Source organism: Monodon monoceros, unplaced genomic scaffold (genome assembly GCF_005190385.1).
Source record: "Monodon monoceros isolate NGI ecotype Baffin Bay Population unplaced genomic scaffold, NGI_Narwhal_1 Super_Scaffold_16, whole genome shotgun sequence".
Lineage (NCBI taxonomy): Eukaryota > Metazoa > Chordata > Mammalia > Artiodactyla > Monodontidae > Monodon > Monodon monoceros.
In genome coordinates, this window is record NW_021703772.1 from 62,353,862 (window position 1) to 62,361,778 (window position 7,917).

The window sequence follows — 7,917 nt, forward strand, 5'->3', positions numbered from 1 at the left end:
TGTATGATTTCACTTATATGTGGAATCTAAGAAACAAATGAATAAACATAACAAAACAAAAATCGTAGATACAGTAAGTCACCTCCATACGAACGATTTCCATTCTGAGAGCACGTTCGTAAGTCCAGTTTGCTCCTAAGTCCAACAAAGCTAGCCTAGGGAGCCAACTAACGCAATTGGCTATAGTACTGTGCTATAATAGGTTTATAATACTTTTCACACAAATAATACCTAAAAAATAAACAAAAATAAAGAAAACATTTTTAATCTTGCAGTAGAGTACCTTGAAAAGCACAGTAGTACAGAACAGCTGGCATCCAGGGGCTGGCATCGAGTGAACAAACAGGCAAGAAGAGTTACTGACTGGAAGACGGAGAGGAGCTGGGAGGTGGTAGAGCTGAAGGGTAGTCAGCAGTAGGAGATGGAGGGCAAGCTGCAATTTCACTCACGCCTGACACTGGTGGCACAGGTTCTGGTTCCTTGCTGGATTCAATTCTACCTACCCTCTTGAAAAAAAGATCCAGTGATGTCTCTGTAGTAGCTCTTTTATTCTTGTCATAGATGACATGGTAGCACTGGATTGCATTCTGAACGGCTGCTGCAACCTTCATGTACCGGCCTGTGTTCAGGTCCTGTGCCTCAAAAACTAACAGTGCTTCCTCAAATAAAGAAAATCCCCTTGCCATTTCCTGTATTGTGAATCTCTTCAGTTCTTCAGTTACTTCTTCTTCCTCTTGTCTCTCTTCATCCTTTCTTGGCACTTGGCGCTTGTTAGCGATACCAGCTACATCACCGCTGCTTTTACGCTTGCTTCCAGACATCCTGGGCTTGAAATAAAGATCCTGTACTCTATACAGTAAAGTACACAAAAGCACAACCACTTGTAGAGGATGCACGCCAGACACGTAAGTGAACTAACTTACGTGATTGGACATTTGAACGCACCTTCGCATCTTTGAAAGTTCTCAAAGGCTCATATGTAGGGGACTTACTGTATAGAGAACAAATAGGTGGTTGCCAGAGGGTGGGAAAGTGGGGGGAGGAAAGAAATAGGTGAGCGAGATTAAGAGGGACAAACTTTCAGTTGCAAAATAAATGAGTCACAGGTATGAAATGTACAGTGTGGGGAATGTAGTCAATAGATATAATATCTTTGTATGGTGACATACCATAACTAGACTTAATGTGATGATTATTTTGAAATGTACAGAAATATGGAATCACTATGTTGTATAACAGGGAGTAACAGTGTTGTAGGTCAATTATACTTCAACAAGAAATAAACTCATAGAAAAAGAGATCAAATTTGTAATTACTAGACGAGGGGCAGAGGAAGAGGGAATTAGATGAAGGCAGTCAAAAGGTACAAACTTCCAGTTATAAGATAAATAAGTACTAGGAATGTAATGTACAACATGATAAATATAATTAACATTGTTGTATGTTATATATGTAAGTTGTTAAGAGAGTAAATCCTAAGAGTTCTCATCACAAAGAAAAAAGTTTTTTTCTGTTGCTTTAAATTTTTATCTGTTTGATGATGGACAGTCACTAAACTTACTGTGATAATCATTCTATGATGTATGTAAGTCAAATCAATATGCTGTACACCTTAGTCTTACAAAGTGCTGTATGTCACTTATATCTCAAAAAAACTGGAAGAAAAAAATGAACAACAAAGAAAGGAAAGTCATCCCTCCTTCCCTAGGGAGAAGCAAGCGGGGGGTGGGTGTTAAACTAGTAGAGCTACTTCCATGTAGAAGGACACATCAGGAGAGGGGAAGAAGTGTTCCCACCCTAACAAAGGACTCTTCTGATTCAAAAGGATTTGCATTTATAGATCAATGGAACAGGATAGAAAGCCCAGAAAGAAACCCACACACTTATGGGCAATTAATCTACAACTAAGCAGGCAAGTATATACAAAAGGAGAAAAGACAGTCTCTTCAATAAGTGGTGCTGGGAAACCTAGACAGCTACATGGAAAAGAATGAAATTAGAACATTTTCTCACACCATACACAAAAATAAACTCAAAATGGATTAAAGAACTAAATGTAAGACCAGACGCTATAAAACTTCTATAGGAAAACACAGGCAGAACACTCTTTAACATAAATCGTGGCAATATTTTTTTGGATCTGTCTCCTAAAAGCAATGGAAATAAAAGCAAAAATAAACCAATGGGGCCTTATTAAACCTGAAAGCTTTTGCACAGCAAAGGAAACCATAAACAAAACGAAAACACAACCTATGGACTGAGAGAAAATATTTGCAAACGATGCTACTGACAAGGGATTAATTTCCAAAATATACAAACAGCTCATACAGCTTAATATCAAACAAACAAACAACCCAGTCAAAAAATGGGCAGAAGACCTAAATGGACAGTTCTCCAAAGAAGACATACAAATATCCAACAGGCATATGAAAAAATGCTCAATATTGCTAATTATTAGAGAAATGCAAATCAAAACTACAATAAGGTATCACCTCACACCAGCTAGAATGGCCAGGATTAAAAAGTCTACAAATAATAAATGCTGGCGAAGGTGTGGAGAAAAAGGAATCCTCCTACACTGTTGGTGAGAATGTAAACTGGTACAGCCACTATGGAGAACAGTATGGAGGTTCCTTAAAAAACTAAAAAGAGAGTTACCATATGATCCAACAATCTGATCCTCAGGTTTTTAACCTTGCTTCTTTACTTTGAAATATAGCACACCAGATTTTTAATATATGCTCATGACTCCTGGGCATATATCTAGACGAAACACGAATTCGAAAAGATACATGCACCCCAATGTTCATAGCAGCACTATTTACAATAGCCAAGACATGGAAGCAACCTAAATGTCCATCAGCAGATGACTAGATAAAGAAGACGTGGTATATATACAATGAAGTATTACTCAGCTGTAAAAAAGGGTAATGCCATTTGCAGTAACATGGATGGACCTAGAGACAATCATATTAAATGAAGTCAGACAGAGAAAGACAAATAGCATGATATCACTTACATGTGAAATCTTAAAAAATGATGCAAATGAACTTATTTATAAAACAGAAATAGACTCATAGACATGGAACACAAACTTATGGTTACTAAAGGGGATAGCAGTGGGGGGGGGATAAATTAGGAGTTTGGGATTAACAGATACACACTACTACATATAAAATAGGTAAACAATAAGGACCTACTGTATAGCACGGGGAACTATACGCAATATGTTGTAATAACTTATAATGGAAAAGAATCTGAAAAAGAACATAAAACTGAATCAATTTGCTGTACATTTGAAACTAACACATTGTAAATTAATTATATTTCAATTAAAAAAAGGTAAAAGAAGTATTTGCACTTGTAATTTTGATACATTTTTCCCGGTTGCCCTGATAAATGTACCAACTTAAACTTCCATACACCTGAAACTAACACAACATTGTAAATCAACTATACTACAATAAAAAAAAAAAAAAACTTCATCCATGTGAGCATGAATATAGACCCAGACACATATGAAAATGTAATATAAGATAAAGGTTTTCTGATGATCTGTTTTTCTATTCACGTCTCAGTACCTCAGGTTTTTAACCTTGCTTCTTTATTTTGAAATATAACACACCAGATTTTTAATTTTAGTGGCTTTATAGCATTTTAGTATCTGACAGAGACTGTTAATGGTCCCAGTATCTGTTAACCCCTTCTTCCTGTTTTTAACAAGACTCTGAGCTTTTACCTGAGCACGTGGCTATCCATTTTTGTGTCCGTCTACAACAGCACACATGCATACTCTTGGAAGGACTTGGACTTTAAATAAGATGGAGAGACATCACAAGGAACTGCACAGAGGAGTGACATGATCACAGTGTCTTGTAGACTATACTGTTTCTGTAGTCAGCAGGGATTTATCTGCTCATCAGCAAAGGCATTTCTCAAACAGAAATGAGTGCAAACTATCCTCCAAGACCAGAACTAAAGCTGCTCTACAAGTTGAAGAGAACAGGACACTGGAGAACTTAGTGGGCAGCTCTCCTTTCCCTTAACTTAAATTATTCTAAATGTTTAGTTTTTACAGAAAGGAAAGGGGAAAGAAAAGGTAAGGATCCTGATGAGAGTTTCTGATCCTAGATTTATGAGACGGGATGCTGTGCTACTTCCACAGATGTTCTGTTACCTTTTCGCAGTTGTTTTCTCATAAAACTTTGAGTTTCCTTATTGAAAAAAGACTTCAAAGCTTCAGCTCATTCACTGCAGTGGCCAAGAACATCTTTATTTATAACTTACGGAGTAAAAACACAGGTTCACAGAAGGCGGATGTCATTACGGAAAGAAGCCCAGTTAGAACTACTTTTCAAAATATTACAGGTGCACAGATGAAAAACACAAATAGGAAATACAAGGCACAAAACGCACTGGAAGACTGAACTTATGTCCAGCCAAGAGGATAATGATAATTTATATTGGGCACGATTTTGGTTTAACCTTTCTAACAATTTTGTGAACCAAGTGTGTGCTGTGATTTTGGTGGGGCTGAGGCAATGCATGGACACAGTGGGGCTTCTGAACTGTGGGCAATTCCTGCCCCAAACCTTTTTAGAGAACTTTCTTCTTGATTAAGAGACAAAGGTTATGGACTCCATCACATTGCCTTCCTAACTTCTTTTAAAAGCAAAGATAAAAAAGACCATAAATACATTGTTAAACCAATAACTTTGGGTTTCCATTCCTACTTAACAACACTGGAAAATAATTGTATGTGTCTTTTGTGTCCATTGGACCTGCTATTAGGCTAACAAGGGGGAAATGTTATCTTAAAAAGTCTTCTTATAAGCTCTTGGTTGAGCCTCCAAAAATAAATGCCTTTTGCTAGAAACTGTAGGATGGAAAAGCAGAAAGAAACTCTTAACAAGGATGGTATTTCAAAGACTTTCAAAAATTATGAAGAACAAAATGCTCTATAACTTTATTTTTTATGTATGTTTAGAGTTCCTGGCTGGGATTCCTTACCATTCTTTCCTTCTGTCTGATGTAAAGTCTCAGGTGGTAGTTAGCCAGTTTCAACCTCACCTTCCCATCTACTTTCTATTTGGAATTTTGAAGAAGTCCAAAATTATTGAAAATTCATACCCAAACTGCTTGTTCGTATTGTTATTCTGAGAATGGGGTGTGTGTGTGTGTGTGTGTTGGGGGGAGATAGAGAGAGAGAGACAGACAGAGAGGGAGAGAGAGGAAAAGAGAGAAAAATGGAGAGAGAGATGTGGAATAAAACAAATGTTACAAAGTGATTTCTTAATTTTATTTTCCTAGGTAACTCTGAGAACCAGAATACTTTCTGTGGGAAAAGGGGCTACAGATATTGGGATAGAAGAGATTAGGTGAATACCCTGTGGTGCTTTTACCACTTCCTGATGACGCTAGGACCTTAGAAGAATTTAACTCTAATTATCCCTCTTCTGTCTTTGGTATTTTTATTGTTATGTATTTTAATTTTATGCCTAGAAACAAGAAACAATCTAGTAGCAGTAAGCATCCCTAGTATCCAGACGATGGTCTTGAAATACCATTTTTCCCTAAAAGAATCAGGGCTGCTTGGAGAAATGGCTGATTCCAGGTTTGAGGCGGGAAATGCACAAGATGAGCCAAGAGTATCTGGTCATACCAGACAGCAAAGAAGCTATCAAAAACTACTGGAGCTGTGCCAAAAGGGAACAACTCTGGGAAGCACTCTGCAGAGCCTTTCACTGGTTCAAGATGATAAACGGAGCATCAGTAAGAGTAACTGCAATGGACTGAAAGACGCCAAGTACATTTAAATCCATGAGTTTAAAACAATTTAAAAGAAACAATAGGGACTTCCCTGGTGGCACAGTGGTTAAGAATCCGCCTGCCAATGCAGGGGACATGGGTTCGAGCCCTGGTCCGGGAAGATCCCACATGTCTCGGAGCAACTAAGCCCGTGTGCCACAACTATTGAGCCTGCGCTCTAGAGCCCGCGAGCCACAACTGCTGAGCCCATGAGCCACAACTATTGAAACCCGTGCATCTAGAGCCCGTGCTCTGCAACAAGAGAAGCCACTGCAGTGGGAAGCCCGCGCACTGCAATGAAGAGCAGCCCCCGCTCGCCCCAACTAGAGAAAGCCCGTGCGCAGCAACGAAGACCCAATGCAGCCAAAAATAAATAAATAAATATTTAAAAAAATAAAAAACAATAAATCTAATAAATCACCTTTGAAGGATGCTAACAACTATTCATTTTGCAAACTGGTACATAAAGTTAGGAATCAAGCACTTCTTCTACCTTTCCTATACAAACTATACCTCTGGGTAAACAACTAGTAAGTGAAGGAAGGTTTTTCTTTATAGAAGTATTTCAACAAATACACCAAGAAGAGAGAGCATTGGAAATCACCATTTTGCAATCCCTAGTGAATTAAGGATCTGGGTGTTGAGCATCTATGGCTGCCAACATCAGAAAGAGACAATTATGTCTTTTGATGAATGAACACACCACCACCTGTGAAGTAATTTTGACCAAAAAAAAAAAAAAATCAAACCTGAATCTGATTAAGCTTCTGGATCTAACTACCAACTTATAGGAAACACAGGGGACAGAGGAACGTGCTAAACTACACAATAGGAACACAATCAGTAAAATCTCAACTCTGGGAAAGCAGAATGAATGATCTAGCTTCTTCAACAATTAAATTGCAAGGAGTTAAAAAAAGAAAAGATGGATGGGGAACTTATAGATTAAGAGACCTAAAAATTTTTTCTATGCATATGAAAATAAAGGGTAATGTGCCTTTAAGCAAGTACCCTAGATATTGATCCTATTTCAGTTATAGCTAAAAGCTAAAAATAAGACTTGTGAGAAACAGCAACTTTCAAAATGTGGACACTTGGAGTCCTCTTAATTAAGTCATACTTAAAATCATCTTCACAACTTTAATTATTTTGTAAAATAGTGTTTGCCCTCCCAAAGCAATGGCCTGCATTTAATTATAGTAAAATATTTTTCATTCATACAACAGTGATTTGGAACTTGGAATAATTCTGACCGAAATGTTTACCTTTCTTAATTCTTCTTGTGTGCATGTATCAAGAACAAAAAATGAATTTTATAGAAAATAGGAGCTGGAAATTAAATGCCTGAGATCACAAACTATTTTCAAGATCCTTAAGAATAAGATGGGATCCATGATCTCAAAATTAGCCAAGAGACGTAACATGCATATATAAATGTTAAATTCTTTAAATGTGACAATGGAAGTTTTACTGTGGCTGAAACAGTCAGGAAAGAATTTCCAGAGGCTGGACTTTTATAGGACCTAGATAAGCTGAAAGGAGGCAAAAGTGATTGCAATTGTTCTCATCCATTCATAAAAGAGATCTCTAAAGCCCTACTGGATAACATATTACTGGTTCAGCATTAAATGCAAATGTTCTTGAGAGCAATAAAATATTCTGTAATTCAAGTACAGATTGAAATACTCTGTAATTCAGTTGCTTCACTAATTCAGAAACTCAATTGTCCTTCAATTCAACTGGCCCAAATTCAAGCAGCTTTACCACATATGCAGTGATTTATTTATTTTTATTGAAAATACAAAGTAGTATTAAAGGAAAACATTTAAATAATTTAAAAATCATTCCATATCCCCCTACGCTAACACAATGAATTTCACTTCTGCATATTACTTTCCACATGCATAAAGATTTTACAGACACAATGATAGTGTTCATACCATTTTATATTGTGCTTATTTTACTTACCATATCACAGACATGCCCATGTTTCTACAGTCTTCCAAACAATTTTTTTAATGGCAGTATAAGGCTTCACTCTTTTTATTAGCCCACTTTCTTCTTTGCCATTTAATTTCCAATTTTTCGCTATTGTAAATAATGCAGACA